The sequence below is a fragment of the Canis aureus genome, chromosome 26 (assembly GCF_053574225.1).
Source record: "Canis aureus isolate CA01 chromosome 26, VMU_Caureus_v.1.0, whole genome shotgun sequence".
Classification (NCBI taxonomy): domain Eukaryota; kingdom Metazoa; phylum Chordata; class Mammalia; order Carnivora; family Canidae; genus Canis; species Canis aureus.
The window spans coordinates 11,494,356-11,517,506 of NC_135636.1; positions in this window are offsets into that span (position 1 = coordinate 11,494,356).

Consider the following 23,151-nt stretch of genomic DNA (forward strand, 5'->3'; position numbering starts at 1 on the left):
CATCGGGGATGATGAAACGGGGCTGCCAGAAGGAGGCAGGTCTGTCTGGGGGCTGACAGTTACCATGCAACCAGCCCAGCTCCTACATAAAATGGTACCTTATTCACTTTGCTCACATAAGAAAAAATACGTATCAAGGATATTTTAGATTAAACACTGCTTAAAAATACCCTAGCACCCTCTTCACTGTCAGTGACCAGGAGCCATGATTGTGAGAGCATTTATAAATAGCTTTGGAAAAGATAGTCTGTCTCAGAGGAATTACAGGTTCTAGAACCTTAAAGCTGACCTGGGAATTAGAGGCCATCTTCTCGCATTGACAACTGAATGGAAGGCTCTCCTTCAATGAAATTTCTGTCCATTAACTTCTCACTTCTGCTCATCACCTCTGGCGATGGGTGGTTGCCTTATAACCTCCCCCACTTTTGGATGACTCTATTATCAAGTCCTGTTCCTTTTTCCACATTCTTATTTTTATGACACAAGAAATGCAGACTTGTGGGTAAGTACTAAAAGCCAGATAACTCAAAAGAAGAAAAACACATTATCATCTTTAAACTCAATTTTAGCAAACTTTTTTACTGGGCATATGTGCATACTTTCCTTTTGGTAAGGATGGTATCATACCACAAAGACTGCTCTGGAAAGTGGGATTTTTTTTTTTTTAATATAGACTATATTACAAATACACAAGTACATTATCTTTTTTTAAAGATTTCATTTATTTATTCATGAGAGACACAAAGAGAGAGAGAGAGAGAGAGGCAGAGACACAGGCAGAGGGAGAAGCAGGCTCCATGCAGGGAGCCCGATGTGGGACTCGATCCCAGGTCTCCAGGATCAGGCCCTGGGCTGAAGGCGGCGCTAAACCGCACTAAGCCACCCGTGCTGCCCTATATCATCTTTTTAAGACAGTTCTCATACATAGCAGGTTTAAGTGTGCTTCCTAGAACAACTTCCACTCATTCATCTAAGATGTCTCTGGACCAATAGAGAATTGTCTAGTCTCTCTTCTACACAACAAATTCCAAGACTGGGTACAGAATCTCAGGAGTTTTATTCAGAAATCCTGGTATAAAGACCCTAAGCAAATAATTTTACCATTTAGATGAGTAAGAGGTCTGAGTATATGTGTGTGTGTATATATACATATACATATATATCCTCATATATATATATTAAATACTTGTACATATACATATGTATGTGTGTGTATATATTTTCTTAAAGAATTAACCCAGAATTCCACAAGACAAGGCTAAATCTTTTTTTTTTTAAGATTTTATTTATTTATTTATTTATTTATTTATTTATTTATTTATTCATGAGAGACAGAGAGAGAGAGAGAGAGAGAGGCAGAGACACAGCAGAGGGAGAAGCAGGCTCCATGTAGGAAGCCTGATGTGGGACTCGTTCCCGGGACTCCAGGATCACGGCCTGGGCCAAAGGCAGATGCTTAACCGCTGAGCCACCCAGGGATCCCTACATCTTACTACATCTTAAAGAATTAAAGGGTGTAAGCTTTACTCTTCCAGTAAAAATAAAATAAAATAAAATAAAATATTAAAACAATTCTCTTTATTTCTGATCTCAAAGTAGCTTTTCTCTTCAGCAGCAAACCTCACACAGCTAAGTGAAGTTCAAATGAAGCCTGTGGGCACAGGCTTATGATGGGGAGGACAGCCTCTCAAACATTTACAAACAACCTATGCATTTCAATCAAGGTGAGGCTCCGAAAGAACTTATTCTGGAAGCTCATACACTGTTTACAAAGGCCAAAAAAAAAAAAAAAAAGCTTTCCACAACATACATGTCCTAGGCTGCTTACATTACCAACAGTAGTGAATTTCCACTCTAGTGTCCGCAAGCCCATGAAGCTGAGGGTTTTCACAGCAATGTAAATCCAATTAAATCGGCTATAGAAAATACCTCTAAAACACTGGTCCAAACAAAGTGCATAGCCCTGCATTTTAATCATTGTACCATGTATTTGTAGATCATGATATTTAGGTAGATGAATCACCCTGTTTATTTACTTAAAACATTCAGCCTGGTTCCCAGCTTTTAACTACCAAGGCCTGTAAGATATCCAACATCAATCCTCATTGGGGCTCCCCCATTCCTCTTTTGGATGATAAAGAACGCAGAGTTTTTTACATGACATCAAGAACATTGGAAAGGAGTCTGGTTCATGAAAATCACAAGGTTGTCCCTCCCAAGGGTCCACTCCACTGACCAGAGGCTGGACGCCTGGGAATCCTTCCTTCCATAGCCCAAGGCCACAGCGTTTTATGCCCAGCCTTCAAAGACACCCATACTGACATCCTCTTCTCACCTGTAAGTCCTGCCATCCCCAGAGAGCTTGAATGCTAGAATCAAAGTCTTCTATGTGGTCCAAAGCACCTTCCCATCCTAGAGATGAGAGGCCTTCTCTCTCTGAGTGAATTCAGCTGATCTTGTAAAGCGAAGTCAAACTCCACCTTAAGCAGAATATATTCAAAATTAAAAGGTCTCCCTTTTTATTTATCATATCAAATACTTTGGTATAAAATCAGATCCTTCACACCAACTACCTACAAGGAAGAAGTCCTATTGCATGTGGGAATGCGTAGGTGAAGAGAAAGAACGGGATTCAGCAGAGGCTGGGGGGCACAACAGAATTCCTTCCAGAGTCCTTCCTAAGATGACAAATAACTGTGCTCATCTTTTAATGAGTTCCTGACTCAGGGATGGATAGACAGACTCATCATGTTTCTGGCATCTCCGCGTCTCCTTCATCCTTGTCCCTCCAAAGGGGAAGGGCCATGTCAGAACCATCCTGCTCCTTCCGTGCCTCTCAGTCGTGTTCTTTCATGTCTGTTACTAGTGCTAGGGATTCCTGGCTAAGCGCTCCCTATTTCTTATCCAGACAGTTTTCCAGAGCTTCCAAACTATTCCTTCTGCTTGCCATCACCAACCCCCACTCCTGCCAATTCTTAGATAATTAATCCATCCATTACCACAGCAAATTTCTTGAAAGACTGACCTACCAATATTCTGTTCACAAACTTTTAGTGACTCCTTTAGCCAACTGAATGAAATGCAAATTTCTGAGCTGTATATTTAAGGCTCTGTGTGTGTGTGCACACATGCTCGTGTTTCATATCTGACACTTCTTTTTGCACTCACACACACTCACACACACACAACCAAGATGTCATACAATGAAATCTGAAGGTTAAAACAATTTACCTAAGAAAAGATATTTTCCAGGTTACTGTGCAAAAAACTCACGATGTACCAGATATAAATGCTGAACATAAGTTGCCTTGGAGTCTCCTGTAGTTGAGGAAACAGGCTGCCATGAGCAATCCCAAGGGGAGCTCCTTCACCTCAGCGTCTTAACTATTCCTTGCCGGTGTCTCAAATTTGACCTGTCTGTTTACAAGGGGCCCTGATCTGCAGGACTCACTGTCTCATCCCCTTGCTCTGCTAGGAGCCAGGAAGACCAACAGCAGCGCTGGGCGCTGGCTCTTTGGCTGGGACCCAGGGGAAGGAATGCCAGGTAAGGTCCGCGTCGGTGTCCACAGGTCCAAGCCCACAATTTCATATAAAATTTTCCTGAAGAAGAACACTGTCCTCTGCATTTGGACTCATACAAACTGACTTTTAATATTATTTTTAATTACAAGAAACTGACTAGCCCCTTGAGATTTGCATTTGTTTTGGTTTTCCTTGCATCTTATGCTTTCTTCGTCTTACCCGTGTCTCACTGTTCTTGATCTTCAGTCGTATGCACCTGCAGCAAATGGACTGCTGGCCAGAGCCTACACGGAAACTCCCACAAGGCGGTGGACGGGGAGATGGCCTGTCCTGCTCTTGTCCCCCATCGGCATCTCCTGCCGGGTCCTGATTCTACACTGCTGTCAGCTGGGCCGGAGACGGCCGCAGGGTCCAGGAAGCTGGCTGAGCACACCCCCTTAGGGATGTTTTCCTTTCTCCTCCTCCTAGTCCACAGCAGGGTAACCAAACCATCGATAAATTAAGAGACCCGCAGTCCAACAAACCAGTGAATGCCAGCTCCGTCTTTGATATTTCGGCTACAAGAGGCTCAAAATAAAGATCTACCCTCTTCCTGAAATGAGAGGGAGGAGGAAGAGCAAGAGGAATGTTGTCAGATAATCAATAAGGTAATCTTCTCGACTCACAACTCAACAGCTCAAATCAGATATATTTCGTGGGAGAAGGTGCTGCAGATGAGGATTTTAAATCCCAGGACAGAAGCAGGACAACTTGAAGCATCCAAGGCCACCACTGAGGTTTTTCCTTGGCAGCCCTGCTCTCGGAGAGGGAGAGCCGTGTTTTCAGGGAAGAGAGACACAGCCCGCACCCTCACACCCTATCGCTGTGCTGAGGCGAACCCCCCTTGCCTGTAGTTTTCAGGGATCTGACAATTCCTTCTGCTCTCTGCACTCTGCCCTCTTTCTCCCAGAGTGCAGCTGGCCTCAAGGAAGCAGGACACTGGGGCACCTGGTGGCTCAGCGGTTGAGCATCTGCCTCCGGCTCAGGGCGTGATCCTGGGGTCCTGAGATCGAGTGTGTCTCATGAATAAATAAAATAAATAAATGAAAATAAAATAAATAAATGAAATAAATGAAATCTTTATTTTTTAATTTATTTTTTAAAAGATTTTATTTATTCATGAGAGAGAGAGAGAGGCAGAGACATAGGCAGAGGGAGAAGCAGGCTCTAGGCAGGGACCCCAACATAGGACTCGATCCCAGGTCTCCAGGATCAGGCCCTGGGCTGAAGGCGGCGCTAAACCACTGAGCCACCCAGGCTGCCCATAAAATCTTAAAAAAAAAAAAAAACGGAAGCAGACACTAACATCCCCTGAGATCACCTGTCCTCTGTGCCAGGCAGTGGCCCACACCCCTCCTTGGACACTATCTTGATCCATCTTGCCAATAAGTGGGAAGTGGCTGTGTTGTCCCCGGGGTGGTGACAAAGAAATGGGCTCAAGAGACTTTATCCACTGCCAGGGTCACACAGGGTGTAAGTGGAGGCTAGGATTTGAATGCACATCTTAGAACAGGTTTCCCCAGAAGCAGACCCTGACGCAAAGCACTGGGGAATGGGTAGTTGTATTTGGAAGGTGACTCTAGGAAGCAGGAGGGAGGGAGAGAAGAGGATGAGCAGGGAAGGTGGAAATAGCCATCAAAGGGAGGTTTGATGAGTGGATTACTGGTGTGGGAAGCAGGGCCACCCACTGGCTGTCTCTGTAGAAGCACGTGGACCACACCAAGGAGTATGTCCCCAGAGCCCCATGGATAGATGTCTGCCACCAAGAGTGTCACTTCCCCTGTATTCAGTGGAGCCGACTCTGCAGGTACTGTTGACAGTCCCCAGGCTTGAAAAATGGTTGCTGCTGGCCAGCTGAGGTGGGACTTGGGGTGTGGGGCTGGACATCCACCCCACCAGTCACACCAGCTCTGTGTCTCTAGTCCACACCCCATGCTTCTCCCCCACAACCCCCTTGCCTCACACAGGAGCAAGGCTTCCCACTTCACCTTGACTGTGTCTAACTCTTCCTTCCAAGACGGTCACTTACTCAATTCAAACCATCAGAATGTCAGAATGTCAAGCTGTGTAGGGTAGCGGTTCTCAAAGAGGCCTCCCACAGCAGCAAAATCAGCATTGCCTGGGAACTGGCTGGAAAATGCAGACTCTAGGGGTGCCTGGGTGGCTCAGTTGGTTAAGCATTTGCTTTTGGCTCAGGTCATGATCTCAGGGTCCCAGGATGGAGCCCAGCATTGGGCTCCCTGCTCAGCAGGCAGTCTATTTCTTCCTCTCCCTCTGCCCCTCTACCCACTTGTGCTCGCTCGCTGTCTCTCAAATAAATAAACAAAATATTAAAAAAAAAAAGAAAAGAAAAAGAAAATGCAGACTCTTGGGCCCCACCTGAATCAGAAGCTCTAGGAGCAAAGCCCTGTCATCTGGGTTTCACAAGCCCTCTGCAGGACTCTCATGCATGCTTTGATCTGAGGACTACCGGTACTGGTCTCAGGTTGCCACGTGACCTCGCACTCAAACACAGCAGCTTGGAAAGTTTTTGGAAGATTTGAATTTCTTTTAAGAAAAAGAAAAAGAAGGGAGGACAGAACGTTCCTTTGATCATTAAAGAAAAATATACATGTAATATGTTGTTCTACAAGAGAGGTTCTTAACCAAGGGGAGCACAGATGTCTCCTGCTGCCAGAAGTTTCTGGCTAGAATTGAGAGGATTCATGAGCATATATGGGGGAAATGACATATTTCTTTTTACTAAACTCTACTGCAACTTAACATTTTGTTCAATCGTGGATGAGAATGTTGATAAACCAGAGTAGTATTGGCAATGCTTGTGATTTTGCCACCAGTAACATCACAGTGATGTGCAGACTGCGTTAGAAGTGTTGCAGATACCTCAAATATTATGAATGTTCATTAGTACTTCAATCTTGTTATTCAATGTTAGTAAAGTAGCTAAAGGAAAACCATTTTTCTACTAGTAATGTTCCTGGTACTAAATGCCAGTAGGGTTTTCCTCATCCCAGCAACCAATTTTCTAATTCTCCAATCCCTCATCAACTGGATGTCCTTCAATTTAGTTCATGTCTGACACTGACTACCTGGAGTTAGAGCGGACCCTACAGGTTAAGGGATCAGTCCCAGAAGACGGCCCCCTGCTTCAGACACCTGTACTTCTGACCAACCGGCCATAGATCAGAGGTTCCATAGCCCCTCCCAGGCTTAATAATTTGCTAGAATGGCTCACAGAACTCAGAGAAACACTACACTCACTGGTTTATTATTAAACACATACTAAACAGAGCACCTGGTTTAAGCATTCAGTTGGTTAAGTGTCTGCCTTTGGCTCAGGTCACGATCTCACGGTCCTGGGATTGAGCCCCACATTGGGCTTCCGGCTCAATGGGGAGTTGGCCAGAGGGGCCAGAGACTGGGGGCAGAGACTAAATCTATATTTCCTATTATGTCACAGGAGCCCATATATCAGAGAAGAGAAGAGAGGGAAGGGAGGAGAAGATGGAAGGATCTGCTCCGAGCCAGATTACACCACGGTGCCTCTTTAGAAGAGTCTGAGGAGGAGGGGGAGGAGAAAACAAGTCCCTGTAAAGCAAGAAGTGTTGAACATGGGCGCCCAGACCTCATCATGCATCAAGAGCCTGCACCGTTCCAGGCAGGATGCTCAGCGCCAGGGAGAAAATGGTAAAATACAGCCCTTTTCTCAGGAAGCTCACTTTAATAAATCATAATAAAATTTTTCATCAAGCAACTGTCCATCAACCACCCACGTGCAAGCACTACCAATGGTTGTTAAATTCAAGGTGGGGTCTCAGGACTCAAGGAGCATAAATTTAATCAATCAGGACAGGAAGTGTTTCCGGGGCCCTGAGCCAGAGGGGTCCCTGAAGGCTGGAGAGAACCCGAGGGCATCCTGGAGAGGGCAAATCTGGCAGTCCCTGTCTGGGGAGCTCAAGGCTCAGAAGCAGCAGGACAGGGATATGGAACAGCTTTCAAGAGCTTGAAAAGTTAAGCTAGAGCCGTGTGGTGTAAAGTTCCAAATGCCAGGCCAGGACTAAAGTCCTATTAGACACCGAGGTCCTTTTAGAATCTGTAAGGAAGGGGTGCTCCTTTTTACACCAGGATGCCATCAACACAGAATCAAAACCCAATAAGGGTTGTTCCCAATCCCCATGCTTGGGAAATCCTTAATGTGTTTAAAAAAAAAAAGTACTACCAGCAATAGTGAGTCTTATATTCTTTATGCTTTCGCCTCACGTTACCTGATTGTGTGATTATCTGATTTCCCCTCACATGATCTGATTATGTGAACGGGCTTCAGAATGTGGGGTGACAGCCTCTTTAGGGGCCAGGCAGTTCCTCCGGCAGTCATGAGCCTAGCGCGCCCTCTAGCGGCTGAATGAAGTATGTCCACTTACGAATCTATTAAAACCGTTTTCAGGGTGGGGTGGTCTACACAGAGGAATTCACTGGGGACTTTCAAAACCTTAGAGACGGAGGTTCCATCCATCTGCAGCGTGACTTGGGCATCAGAATATTGCAGACGTTGCCAAGATTTATAATAATTCTTGGAATCAGGCAGTATTAAATCTTCCACTTTGTCATTCTTTTGCTGTTGCTCTTTCTCAAAGTTATTTTGTCTGTCCTAGGGCTTTTTCATTTCCATAGGAATTTCAGAATCAGCTTCTGGGTTCTTACACCCACCCCCGCTGAAAATGCCTGCTGAGATTTTGATTGGTATCACAGTAAATCTGTATATCAATTGGGGGCGAATCAACATCTTAATACTATTGAGCCTTCTGACCCTGAACATGGTCTACCTCTCTCTCCTTTCACCAGGTCTTCTTTAATTTCTCTAAGCAAAGCTTTGTAATTTTCAACACATAGTTCGTGGAAGAACTGGATCCTTCACACACCACAGCTATGCAAACAACAAAAAGGTGACCAATACTTTGGAAAGTTTAGCAGTTTCTTAAAAAGGTGAACATAAATCTATGATATGACCCAGCATGCTACTTCTAGTTATTTACCCAGGGGGAAGGACTTGTGCGCCAGTATTCTAGCGGCTTCCTCTGTTAAGTGCTCTAGCTGACCTACTGCTCTCTTTCTTCCTTTTCCTCCTTAACTGTCACCTCTCCAAAAACCACTTTCATGAAAACTCCTGACATGGGGTCTGCTTGAGAGGATCCCAATTTTTTTTTGAGAGAGAGAGAGAGAGAGAAAAAGAGAGCGTGCCCCCCCCCCCCATGAACATGCACATTTGGGGGGGGGCATGCAGGAGCAGAGGGAGAGAGAGAATCTTAAGCAGACTGCATGCCCAATGCAGAGCCTGATGCTTAGCGCAGGAACATTCCCACATTTCACATTTCCTAGCAACAGCAAGTTCAAAAGGACAGAGTATCTCTGCGCGCACTGACTTGCTACCCAGAGAAGAAATATCAACACTTTTGCATGAGACTGGATCGTGAGGAATGGAGACCTTTGGGAGTTGAGCCTGCAGTCATCATAATGCTATCCCAGGTGCTGGGCCCTGCCTCTTTGAACTGACGTGGTTTCTCAGAACCAGTCTCCCAGGTTACAGACTGCATGAATATAGACTATGATTTAATTGCTCGTGATACCAGGGAACGGGCATTCCTGTGCTCATCATAGCTACAGGACTATGAAGTATGACACACAGAACAGCCTCTGTGACTTTGGTAAGAGAATTCGAGTTTGTGGACAATGGAGGACGTGTGGTGGGTCAGCAGCCGGGTCCGTTCTCACAGTAACTTGAAGGTCACAGAAGAGAATTGTCCTCATCCTATAAAGAGCAGCCAGAGCAGAGGGAAGGTTTCCTTCCCGGGGAAGTCTGATGTCCTTGAACAGCTGGGCCCCCAGTGGTGCCCTCGGGCCTGACGTGGGTGCAGATGGGCCAGCACTGCCTTCGGCCGCGATCCTTCCTTCTCTGTAGCTTGGGGCCCCGCCTCTTGTATCTTCTTTCCCTCCCTCTGTGTGTGATCACAAGTCTTTCTAGGGCTTTATTAAGACTTCGAGATGGCCTTCCCCTCCCGGTTGTCTCCTTCTCCTCCATCAACTCGGACAAAATTCTGGCCTCATTAAAAGGATGGTGCGGGGATCCCTGCGCGGCGCAGCGGTTTGGGGCCTGCCTTTGGCCCAGGGCGCGATCCTGGAGACCCGGGATCGAGTCCCACGTCGGGCTCCCGGTGCATGGAGCCTGCTTCTCCCTCGGCCTGTGTCTCTGCCTCTCTCTCTCTCTCTCTCTCTCTCTATGTGACTATCATAAAAAAAAAAAAAAAAAAGATTTAAAAGGATGGTGCAAGTCCCTTGTGGGTGCTGCAGAAACCCAAGCCTCGGATTTCAGCCCGGCCCGCGAGGTCGCAATGTGCGTTAGCAGCGCCATCTCCTGGTGAAGTGTGGTGTTGACCTGGTGCTGTTCTTTGGTTCCCAGGCCCCCGTTACACTCCCAAGTGAAGACGAAGAACTTTTGTGCAAGTGGGTCATGTCTATCAATATGTAGAGTCCTACAGATTGAAACCAAAATTTTTATTTTTTTATGTAGGCAGTAAAATAGCGATAGTAAAGCCCCCACATGTAAATGTTAGTAACATATTTTTATGAAAGTTCACATTGTTTTCAAAACAGAAGGAGCAGGGAGGGTAATTGAAGCGTTCTCAATTTGTGCATCCCTAATGTGCAGCTTAGTGAAAGACACCTGGAGTCTTACATCTGTGTCTACAGTTAATCTCAGTATGTTGTTTTGCTTGAAGTCCAGGAAGAAAATCCAGCCTCACACAGGCATATAGACTTTTCAAATAATTGTGGGTATTCTTATTTGATACTACATCAAAACTGGTCAAGTGATTTCTCAAAGTTTAGTTGCTCTGCAAAATCTGTAAAAATATCAGTGAATTTTTCCTTCTCCATCACAGTAAAATCTGTGCGTCTCTCCTGCGCTTTGAACGAATTTTTATCCGGGCATGATTTTGTAACATCCGGAGGCCACTGGAAAAGATTGGCTGCTGAGTTACGTAGATCTCCCAAGTTTCAACATATTGCATTACCTGATATGACAGGAAACAAAAAGCATTTGGAAATTTCACCACCAGCTTTGTGAGAGAAGTCTTTGCTCCCTGTAATGCATACAAGTGTCTCCAAATTTTAATTTTTGCTTGAAAGTTCAAATTTTATCATCGGTAACGAGTGCCAAGTAGTTATCCTTGAAATAGCAGATTCATTTTGTTCGTTTTTGAGAAGATGTCTACCCAGTACCCAGATCCGAATAACCTTACTTAACCTGTCAGTTGCTATTTAAAGAAAAATGATGCTTCGTGGAAAAGTGACTAGCTCACAACCCAAACAACCTTACAAGTGCTTTCCCTCTAGACAAACAAGTTTGGTGCACAGCAAAAGTACTCCGTGTCCATTTCATCATGCAGAAAATTTAAAAGATGTATATTTAAGAGCAAATAAGAAAATGAATAATTTGCACTGCTTCTTCGAGGACACTCTTCTTCGGTGAAACTGGCATATTAAACCCAAACAGGACATTTTAGTGATGAACTCTTTGCCCCCCTCTTTTTTTTAAGAGAGAAGGGGGAAAGGGAGTTAAGGACAGAGGGAAAGAGTGAGAAAGAATCTTAAGCAGGGCCCACACCCAGCATGGAGCCTGACATGGGGCTGTAGCCTACAATTCTAAGATCATGACCTAAGCTGAAATCAAGAGTCAGATGCTTAACTGAGGGAGTCACCCAGGCACCCCCGAACTCTTCAGACTCTTGATTGCTGGCGTATACATTAGTTTGGTGTAAGAACAGAATCCACTCTGTATTTTAAACAATAAGAGGTTTACTACAAGGTCGCTAGGTGTTTACAAAGTAGCCTAACAGGGCAAGTTCTAGGATGGGCTTCTGGGGTCACTGGAACATTGTAGAACTACCTCCTCAGAGACCACACGTGGAGCTCTCTCCAAATCAAGAAGCTACTGGTGTCTATATTGCTGAGAAACTGGGGAAAGTATACTGGAAAGCAGCTGCAGGATCTCCTGGCTTACCAACAGAGTCTGCAGGAAGATGGCCTGCACCACACCCCTATGACCAAAATACCGTGTGAGTCGACCTAACTGGTACAACTGAATTCTCATCCATTAACTCCAGCAGCAAAGAAGCCTGGGAATACATGGTATTTGGCTTTCTAACCTCTCACACTTAGAAGGAAGTTGAAACGAAGTTTAAATGAGCCAATTGATTGTTCTTGACAGAGTCAACCAAAATTTGTTCACAGAGTCAGTAGTAACACATGACAGATAATTCTCTGCATCTTCTCCAAATGATGGGCAATCCTCCTAGAGGCTATATGGAGAGATTGCTCTTTTGTACTTTTACTCATTAATTTTGAGTAAAACATGCCAACCGCATGCTGTAACCTAGACAGAATGGCATGGAATATGAGAGGTAGAGGCGTCATACTCAGAGAGTCTGCCTTGATGCTGATGAGAAGCCAGGACTTTTCTGTGGGCATCCCTGGGATGTCACAGTAGAGATACCACAGAATATTCTAACACATCTGCTAAGTGCTCCTCCTTCCAGCCTACTTAACGATGCGTCTTTTAGCCAATATTCTCAAAACTTGACATTGTATTTAAAATGTGGGTTAAGATAGGTAGAGTCGTGAGCTGTATTGCCAGAGATTTTAATTCAGTATGTCTGAGACAGAATCTAGATTTCTCTTTGTATCCTTTAAAATTCCTTTCCTTCCCTTTCTTTTCCTTTCCTCTTCTTCTTCTTCTTCTTCTTCTTCTTCTTCTTCTTCTTCTTCTTCTTCTTCTTCTTCTTCTTCTCTTTTCTTTCTCCTCCATTCATTCACAGTATAACCATAGGAGATTCTGATACAGCTGGTCCAGTGATCCCAGTGTGAGAAACACTATTTTAGGCCATCATGTCCCCAACCCACCAGTTCAGACCTGCCTAGAGTATAATTTTACTGGTGAAACAAAGCTCTCCTTTTGGGGCTGGGCAGCTCTCCCCTGGGTAGAGGGACACAGCAAGGCTGAGCAACTGTGATTTCTTCCCTTGCTTTTAAGCTAAGGAAGTCACCCAAATCCAGCTAAAATCCATCTACTTTTCCCCTAGTTTATTTTAAAAATGCTTCTCTTCTTTGTTTTGTTTCCATTAATTCTTTTCAGCTGATTTTATTAGGGTACATAATACAAAGCAATGATCTGACTTGTCCCCTACACTATTTCACCATTGATTTGTGATATTTCCTTTATCCTATTTTGAGCATTTTTAAAAATTTTTTCAGTTTCTTCCAGTACTCATTGTTTTATTGATCTGTTTGTTAGGTTTTTGACCAATGCAACACTACTTTAATTCTTGTTGCTGTTCAATTTATTTTTAAATTAGGAGGAACACATTACTCTCCTCATTCTTTCTCTTTAAGAATATTCTGGCTATTTTTACCAATTACTTTTTTTTCTTCCAGATGAATTTGTGGAATGAATCTATATTGACTTTCCTTCCCTTTATTTATTCTTTAAAACTACTCCAAATAGGCTTCTCAGACTCTTCATTTATTTCTTTTTGCCTTTTAGTAATCTCTCTTTCCTTCCTTTATACTGAGAATTAACCACTCATGACATATATAATGAATAGATTTTTTTCTTTTTGTCTTGAAAACTGTCTTCAGCAGTCATATTTTTCTCAAAAAAGACTGACTTTCTCTTGTGTCTCTCAACCTCTCTAAATTTTTCTATCTCTTTGACTTTGAAATAAGGGCAATGTAAATAAATCTTGATCCTTAGAGATTTTTTTTAATCACTTTAGAAAATTCTATCTTTTCCCTTACCTTCTAAGAACAAAGGTTATTTGTTTTGTCTTCAGTACAATAGATCTAAAATTATCTTCCCAACACCATTTAAATCATGCCTTCCTCCGCCTCATATTAACATTGCTTAAATATTCAAACGCAGCTCTCTTTGCTGTAAACACAAATCACCAGGCTTTTCCAGCACTCCACAACCCATAAATCACCCATAAGCTAAACAAATTGCAATAAAACAAATTGAAAGTTGTCCAGATTGAGCTGGGCCATCGACATTGTCTGCAGACACCAAAGTAATACACAAAGATGCAGTGGTGTGCTTCGGTATGTGTGTGCAGTTCTTGAACTTACACTCTGTTTATAGCAGGCAAAGCCACAACCGCCACCATAACCCAAAGAGTCATAGGTATTTGGGTTCAAGTTTACCAGTGAAACCAAACTGGGTCAATCTGTAGTCTCACTTGTAAGAATTTGGAACTGGAATTCAGAGATGCCACAAATCCCTACTGAAGATTTGATCCCAGGGTATCAGCTGTGACATGTTCACCATTAGCCATGAACATGGGGAGTCGGAGAGAAGATGTCTGCAGAGAAATAAAGTGAAGCAGACAGGCTAAGAATAGAGACGTGAGGGAGGGACAGAGAATTAGGGAAAGAGCCAATCAGCTGGCTTGCTCCTGAGACACTTCCCCCTCTGGGCCCTGTGACACCTGTCCGCTCTTCCTGAAAACAATCCATTAAGTTGCAATTCAATTATCCTTCTTTCTCTGTCCGTGTAAGAAAACTTGAACAATATAAGCTAAACCTCAGTAGTAGAATGATCCCCTAAAGCAATTCAGACTCCAAATATTCAAGTGTGTTCTTTTATCATACCCTACTGATAAATACACAAAACTCATCCATTTTTTTTTTTTATGATCTAGCTTTTGGCATAAAACATAACAACAATCTGAGGTGAAACATGACAGAATTTCCAACACGCCAATTGCCTCAAGAGTGTTCCCTAACAGCAAACACAATTTGCCCACACCTGTAATTATACCGTGACTGTTATTTTTTTTTTTAAGATTTTATTTATTTATTCATGAGAGACACAGAGAGAGAGGCAGAGACACAGGCAGAGGGAGAAGCAGGCTCCATGCAGGGAGCCCGACGTGGGACTCGATCCCGGGTCTCCAGGATCAGGCCCTGGGCTGAAGGCGGCGCTAAACCGCTGAGCCACCTGGGCTGCCTGTGACTGTTATATCTTTATGTTTACGGGGTTAGTTGATTTTTTGGTGGTTAGTTTTGTTTCCAAAATAACACATAAATATGGCTAACATGTAAAAGTAGCAGAGAAGGGTCAAACTGCAAACCAGTGGTTTCCTGCCTCATCACTTCCCACTCCTCCCACTGTAGAATCCATAACCTTTCATTCTTTATCTTCTTGACCCAACAGTGATTCTCTCCATGCTTTAAATGAAGTGATTATGTTGCCTTCTTGATTCATCTATTTTTTTTAAGATTTTATTTATTTATTTAGTTACTTAGTTAGTTATTTGAGAGAGAAAGAGTGCAAGTGCAAGCAGGGGGAGGTGCAGAGGGGGAAGGAGAGGAAGGCGATGAATCTCAAGTAGACTACTCCGCTGAGTGCAGATCCCAATGCCGGGCTCCATCTCATGACCCTGGGATCATGACCTGAGCTGAAATGAAACCAAGAGTTTGACAGAGCCACTCAGGCGCCTCTTGATTCATCATCTTTTGACAGCAATCACTGAATTCCAGCTAAGAAGAAAGACCTAGGTCACATGTCAACCACGCATCCTCCTTCTTTCCAATTTTTTATACTTACCTAACTGTAGTAGCATAATGATTGTTTAGCCTTCATTACTGCATACCTTCCCTCATGGGAGGAGTTTGATGTGATTTTTGAGCTCATCAAGCAATTGCCTATTTGTTCTCCATTCATACTCCCACCCACCTGTCTTTGCTGAATATTGCAGATCCTTCCAACCACAATTGCTAGACTCTCTTCCTGCTGGCTTTCAGAGAGTTTTTGGTAGTGAGAAATAGTGGCAGGTTACTGGAAGCAGCTGGAGAAAATAAACTCTTTTCCTCATTCCAGTTTCAGGCTATATCTCTGGCCACAAGAGTGACATTAGTGTTAATAGTGACAATATCAATGGAACAGTGGTGATGAGAACAATGAGGGCCACAACAAGCTGAGATTCTAAGACACAGGGTTGCTAACTACCCAGTGACTTCCAATAGCAAAAACCTTTGCAGTACTATGCTGCTCTGGATGAATCTCTCAGGGCTCTTTTCCAATTAACCAATTTTCTCTTTCACTATTTGTAATATGTTGGTTAACTCATCTACTGGGTTTCTTTTACCTTGTAATTATTGTCTTGTTGACAGATAAACTAGATTTTTCCCCCTTATCCAAAGGTATACTTCTTCAAAAGTCCTGGCCATGTGAGAGTCTGGGATCAAAGTCTCCAAAGAGGAGACTAACACTAGGGATCATCTGAGTCTCTCATAGCCATTAAAATATAATTGCTTCGTTACCCTAATACCAGTGAGGCTTTACTTCCCACTAAGCATCTTGGTTTTCAGTTTCCCTATTTTATCTTGTTCCCTGCACGTTTTTCTTACACTTTCTTGAGGAAATCATAAATGCATTGAAAAAGATATTTGATATATTTTTTCTAGGATTTCTAGGTATTTGGTAAATTATCCCCAAACTATATTTCCAGATGCGTTATGAAAACAAAAACAAAATCAACAATGTTTCCATCATTTTTGGCTAAGATTTAATTATCAGATTCCGACCCTATTAGAGCAGGAATATAAATAAATGTACTTCTTTCTCACTACTTGCATGTGTGAGTCAAGATTCTTGATCATGTTTACTTTGAAGCTAAAAATAAAAAACAAACATACAGAATTTATCTCAAAATAGTACTTCCTCTTAAAGAAAGCTACAGCTGGGCAGCCAGGGTGGCTCAGTGGTTTAGTGCCTGCCTTCTGCCCAGGGCCTGATCCTGGAGACCTGGGATCAAGTCCCACGTTGGGCTCCCTGCATGGAGCCTGCTTCTCCCTCTGCCCGTGTATCTGCCTCTGTCTCTCTCTGTGTCTCTCATGAATAAATAAGTAAAATCTTAAAAAAAAAAAAAAAGAAAGAAAGCTACAGCTAACTTTTTTTTAAAGAATAGGATTTTTATTTAGTTTTATAAAATAATCTCCAAAATATATTTGTGAAGCAGGGTTACAACTGTTATATAAAGTATGCTATAATTTATGTAAAAAAGCATGAGAGAGAAGTATATCTATATGTATTTGCATATAGATGTCAAAACAAAATAAAACAAGAGAAGAAATCTTTCTATCTACTGCCTAAGAATAACTTTTTTAACTTAATGATTTAAGAGTACAGTACAGTATTTTTAACTATATGCACAGTCTTTTGCATTCTTTTGCATGTGGCTATCCAGGTTTCCCAGCATCATTTGTTGAAGAAACTATCCTTTCCCTATCGTACAGTCTCAGAATCCTTGTCAAAGATTATTTGGCCATATATATGTGGCTTTATTTCTGGGCTCTCTGTTCTGTTCCATTGTTCTATATTTCTGTTCTTGTTTCAGTACCATATTGTTTTGATTACTACATTTTTGTCATTTGTAAAAAATATCTATTTTTAGAGAGAGAGTGAGAGAGAGAGAGAGAGAGATCACAAACAGGGGGAGGGGCAGAGGGAAAGGGAGAGAGAGAATCCTCAAGTGGACTCCTTGCTGACTGCAGACCTCAATGTGGGGCTCGATCCCAAGGTCCCAAGATCATGACTTGAGCCAAAAATCAAGAGTCAGACACGTAACCAACTGAGCCACACAGGCGCCCCTATGTTTTAAAGTCAGAAAGTGTGAAACCTCCATTTTTTCCTTCTTTCTCAAGATTGTTTTGGCTCTCTGGGGTTCTCTGTGGTTCCATATGAATTTTAAGATGGATTTTTCTATTACTGTGAAAAATTCCATTGGAATTTTGATAGGAAGTACATTGAATCTCTAGAAGGCCTCAGATAGCATGGACATTTTAACAATATTAATTCTTCCAAACCTTAAACACAGGATATCTTACCATTTGCTTGTGTCTTCTTTAATTTCTTTCATCAAAGACCTTTAGTTTCCAGTGTACAGTTCTTTTACCTCCTTGGTTAAATTTATTTCTAACTATTTTATTGTTTTTGATGCTACTATGAGCGGGATAGTTTTTCCTTTATTTCTTTTTCAGATAGTTTGTTAGCTGATTTATGAATGTTGATTTTGTATCTTGCAACTTTACTGAATTTGTTAATCAGTTCTAATGTTTTGCTGAAGTCTTTAGTACTTTCTTCATATACAATCATATCATCTGCAAACAAAGACAATTTTACTTCTTCCTGTCCAATCGGATGCCTTTTACTTTTTTTTCTTGTCTGATGCCCTGGCTAGAACTTCTAGTATCATGTTGAATGGGAGTGGTAAATAAGAGTGGGCATGGACACCCTAGTCTTGTTTCTGATCTTAGAGAAAAAGCTTTCAGCCTTTTCTCTCTAAGGGAGATAGCTGTGGGCTTGTTATATGGCTTTTATTATGTTGAGTTATGCTCCTTATATACCCAATTTATTGAATGTGTTGTGAAAGGATGTTGTATTTTGTCAGATGCATTTTCTGTATCTATTGAGATGATCACATGATCTTTATCTTTCATTCTCTTAATGTGGCACATCACATTTATTGATTTGGTATGTTGAACCATCTTTGCATCCCAAGGATAAATCCCACTCTATCATTGTGTCTGATCTTTTTAACATGCTGTTCAGTTGGTTTGTTACAATTTTGGTAAGAATTTTTGTATCTTATCAGGAATATCAGTCTGTAGTTTTCTTTTCTTATAGTATCCTTACTGGGTTTTGGTATCAGGGTGTTGTTGACCTCCTAAAATGAGGTTGGGAGTATTCCCTCCTCTCCAATTTTTTTTTAAGATTTTATTTATTTATTCATTGAGAGACAGAGATAGAGATAGAGAGAGAGAGAGAGAGAGAGAGAGAGAGAGAGAGACAGGCAGAGGGAGAAGCAGGCTCCATGCAGGGAGCCTGACATGGGACTCAATCCCAGGTCTCCAGGATCACACCCTGGGCTGAAGGCAGTGCTAAACCGCTGAGCCACCCGGGCTGCCCCCTCTCTTCTTCAATTTTGAGAAGAGTTTAAAAAGAACTAGTATTAATTCTTCTTTAAATGTTTAGTAGAGGGCAGCCTGAGTGGCTCAGCGGTTTAGCGCTGCCTTCAGCCCGGGGCGTGATCCTGGAGACCCCGGATCGAGTCCCACGTCGGGCTCCCTCCATGGAGCCTGCTTCTCCCTCTGCCTGTGTCTCTGCCTCTCTCTCTGTGTTTCTCATGAATAAATAAATAAAATCTTTAAAAAAAAAAGATAAAAACCTAGAGAGGGAGGCAAACCATAAGAGACTCATAACTACAGAAAACAAACTGACAATTGCCGGAGGGGAGGTGGGTGGAGGGCTGAGTTAAATGGGTGATGAGCATTAAGGAGGGCACTTGTGATGAGCACTGGGTATTGTATGTAAGTGATGAATCGCTAATTCTACTCCTGAAACTAGTACTACACTATATGTTAATGAATTTGAAATTTAAAATCTTGAAAGAAAAATAAATAAATATAGCTACCTCAGCTTTCTACTATTTTGCTGATATCAAGTCAACTCATTATTATTGATTCAGCATTTTATTATTGACTCATCCTCAAGACAGTCAGCTTTATCTGAGAGGAATTACTTATCATGTGTATATTTTTATAAATTAACTTGATTTATTTTTATTATATTTTTTATTTTAAATTTTATTTTTAAACTAAGCCAACTTACTGCCATTATAAAAAAACTCCTATTCATGGCAAAAATACTGGTTTTTCCTGTTTAACAGTGCTATTAAAATTATATGTTTAAGTAAAAAATGATGGCAAATAACAGAAAATTCAAGAAAATAATAATACAGGTTGTTTAAGATATGGCAAAACTCATATGAGTAAAGTTAACGGAATAGATTTGTCACCTGATACCTGAAAGAGCATTTTCTTATTTTATACACCTTCAAAAGTATGCCTTGACCTTTCTCTGGTAAAAGATGAGAGTATGAGGGCCCATTTTACTTCTTTCCACTGTCTTTCTTTTTCTGATTTCCAAATCCATTACCTATAGCTTTGCACTTTCAAGATTGATGAGATTTACATTCTGTTTTTTGCCTTAATTAATTTCCACTCATTTTGCATACTTCATTAAAAAATGTGTAACTACAAGTGTTTATATTATTATGTTTTTATTCCATCACACAGCCATGTAGCATACCATCTTTATTTTTCCTATTTTACAACTGTTTCAGCCAGAGGAGAACACAGCTGTCAAGATTTAATGAATTATTTTATTACATCCTAATATTTTTTAACATTATAGCAAATTTCAGCTTCCTGCATACTTGGACCATGACTTTCTTTTACAGTTTTCTGTATATTTTTCTAAAATTTCTCAATACTCTTCTGCTTTTAAATTGTTCATACACACATTTCATAAATATCATTGAGCATACCAAGTATCAGGCAAGGAACAAATAGTTAATAATCCCTGACCTCATGAAGCTTACATTCTATAGGGGAAGAAGGTAGTAAACAATAAACAATCAATTGATAAATTAATCAATCATATCACATGCTACTAGAGCAGAAAAGGAGAGATTGGAAGAGCTGGCATGAAAGACAATTTGCAATTTTAAATATGATTATCTGGATAAGCTTCACTTAGATGACATCTGCACAAAAACATAAAGGAGATATGGGAGTTAAGTGTATGGACTCCTGGAGTAAATGCATTTATGTCAGAGGAACAGCTGATGCAAAAGCTCTAAGGTGGGGGTGTGTTTGTTGTCTTTTGAGATGTTAAGGAAGCTGAGGTGGTTGGATCTGAGTGAATGAAGGAGAGAGAAGTAGGAGATGGGTATCCAAATGCCAGATTAAGCAAAGCTTGTAAACCATAATAAGGATTGTGGGGTTTGCTGTGAATGAAATGGAGAGCTACTGGTAGGTTCTGAGCAGAGGAGTAACAGGATGTCTCTGAAGCACTGAGACTAGAATGTGAGGAGGAGAGTAGAAGTATACATGTCAGGAGGCCATCAAAGTGATCCACGTGATGGATAATGGTGATTCAGACCAGGTGGAATTAGTAGAGGTGATGGGAACTATTCCAACTCTGGGTATGTTTTGAGGAACAACCAATGAAATTTCTGGCAGGCTGGATGCAGGGTGAGAAGGAAGACTCAAGGACAACTGCAAGATGTTCAGCCTAGAGATTAGAAGGCTGGTGTTGCCAACAACTGAGTAGAAAAGCTGGCCGTTGAGCAGGTTTCAGCGTGGGTACAGTGGATACCAGACTTCAGTTTGGGACACGTTGCATTTGAGATATCTTATACTTCCCAAGGAAAGAATGATTACATGTCCTAAGGAAGAACATTCCTAGAACATTGCAGTTTAAATGTCAAAATCTCACTCATTATTGCTAGAAAAAGTTTTATTAGATTCTTCTACTTTCCTGTTCTAATTTAGACAAATTTCATGCTGACCCATAATAACTATCATCCTGGGATACATTTTCTTTCCATTTTAGGATGAATTTCTGATTTACATGCACCACATCCTCCTCTGTCTTGGTATTTACCATCTCCTTGAAGCAAATAGGTAACTTCCTCAGAAAAGATACACAAAACTTTGTAAAACTATATGTATCTGAAAATGAATTTAATTTGACTAAATTCAATTATTACTTTAACTGTGAATAGAAATCTATATCTTTCAGAACTTTAAAGTTTTTGCATCATGCTCTTCTAGAATCCATTGTTGGAGATGAGAAGTCTGCTGACAGTCTAGGTTTTATTCTTTTATTGTAACCCTCCCTTCAAGATTTTACCTCTATCCTGTATGTTCTGACATTTCACAGCAATGTGACTAGGACTAGGACTATAATTCTTTATTCTGCTCATTATCCAGTGGAACTCCTCTGCTTAAAGAATGTGTCTCTGATCAGCTCTGGGAAACTTTCTTCTGTTGTTTCTTCTAGATTGGCCCTCTATACTCTTACCTTTCCTTTTATATTTTATTCTCTGTATTCTGAGTGATGCTCTGAACTATTCTTCCAAACTTCTAAATATATGCTTTCTAATAATATCAACAACCATATGTTTAATTTTCAGAAGTAATTTATTCTTTTCTGTTCCATTTTCATAGCATCCTGTTCCTGTTCTATGGATGAAATGTTGTCTCTGATTTCTTTCACAGTAATAGTTTGTTTTACCATCTCTTCAGTTTTTATAATTACCTTTCTTCTCCTAGTAAGAGCTCCTCGATTACTTTCCATAATTCTCTTGCATGCCACAGGTTTTCTTCCAATGTCTACTTATGTTTGGATTTTGTTAATATTTTAAAATAAAGGAAAATTGGCTGGTGGCTCAGTGAATACGTGTGAGATTTATTATCCACCAAACTCTGGAGTGAAAATAATAAATAACTATGTTTAGGTGCCCCCCGCACGATGCCATAATAGGTATATATTTATTCTGAGATATGAACACCTACCCCAGCTCTCCTAGTGTCTTTACACTTAATGTTCAATTCCTTTTGAGAGAAACCTAATTATATGCCTGGGGTGAGGGAGGGTAAACACGGGGATGTCTGAACTCTGAATTGGTGAGGGAGAGAGAGGGGAGTGAAGGCTGGACTCTCTGTGATGCAATTGTTAATTAGTCCTCTTATTTTATCCCTGCTTCTCCACCTTCACATTCTCTGGTGCCCACCATCTCTGCATATAGAACCTATCCCGGGTTTTTCCAGGCAACCTCTTTCCATTTATTCTGGTTGTGATTTTATCCACTCAGTTTTCTCCTCCACCTTGCATCCAACATATAGAAATTTACATCATTTATTAACTGCTGGCCAGACTCGTATTTTCTTTTATAACTGTCTAATATTATAATGGGTATCTCAGACTGAAGAAAGATACATGAGAGGGCTCAGTCTTCTATGCTGAGATAGAAACTCTGATACATTAATTTGAAGGGATCCTGATCCCAGGAAGCTGCTCCTCCTCCAGCCTCCACACTATCTTACACAGGACTGGAGAGAACACTCACAGGTCTGTGTGCTCCCAGGTAAGAGCATCTGTTTTAGACTGCCTTAATCAGGTGGCCACAAAATACGGTAGCTTAACAACATAGGAGCTTATTTCTTTTACAAAAAAGCATCCAGATAAGAGATTCAGAGCTGTCAGGGCACCCCAATAATGACAGAAATCTGGTCATTCTCAAGTTCCAGTTTTTATATTGTGCTCTGGGTTATGGTATCTCATCTGCATTTAGCTGATAGGAAAGGAGAACGGGGGAAAGGGATGGAGGATGGAGGGCATGGCTCTTGCATTTTAAAAGTAAACTAAAAAGCTGCACACATTAAATATACTCACACATCAAATGTACTAAGTCTAGGACTTAGTCATGTGGCCACAACTGATTGCAAAGAGGCTGGGAAATATGATTCACTGAGTGCTCACATTTCTAATTTATCCAATTAAAAATTCTATTTCTATGTAAGAAAGGTGAATAGATATTAGCCACATCATCATTCCTTCATCTCCACACCCTGCTACTACCCCTCCACCAGTCTTGGCATTATCCACAGCACTGTTCAAGGACTGCAGTC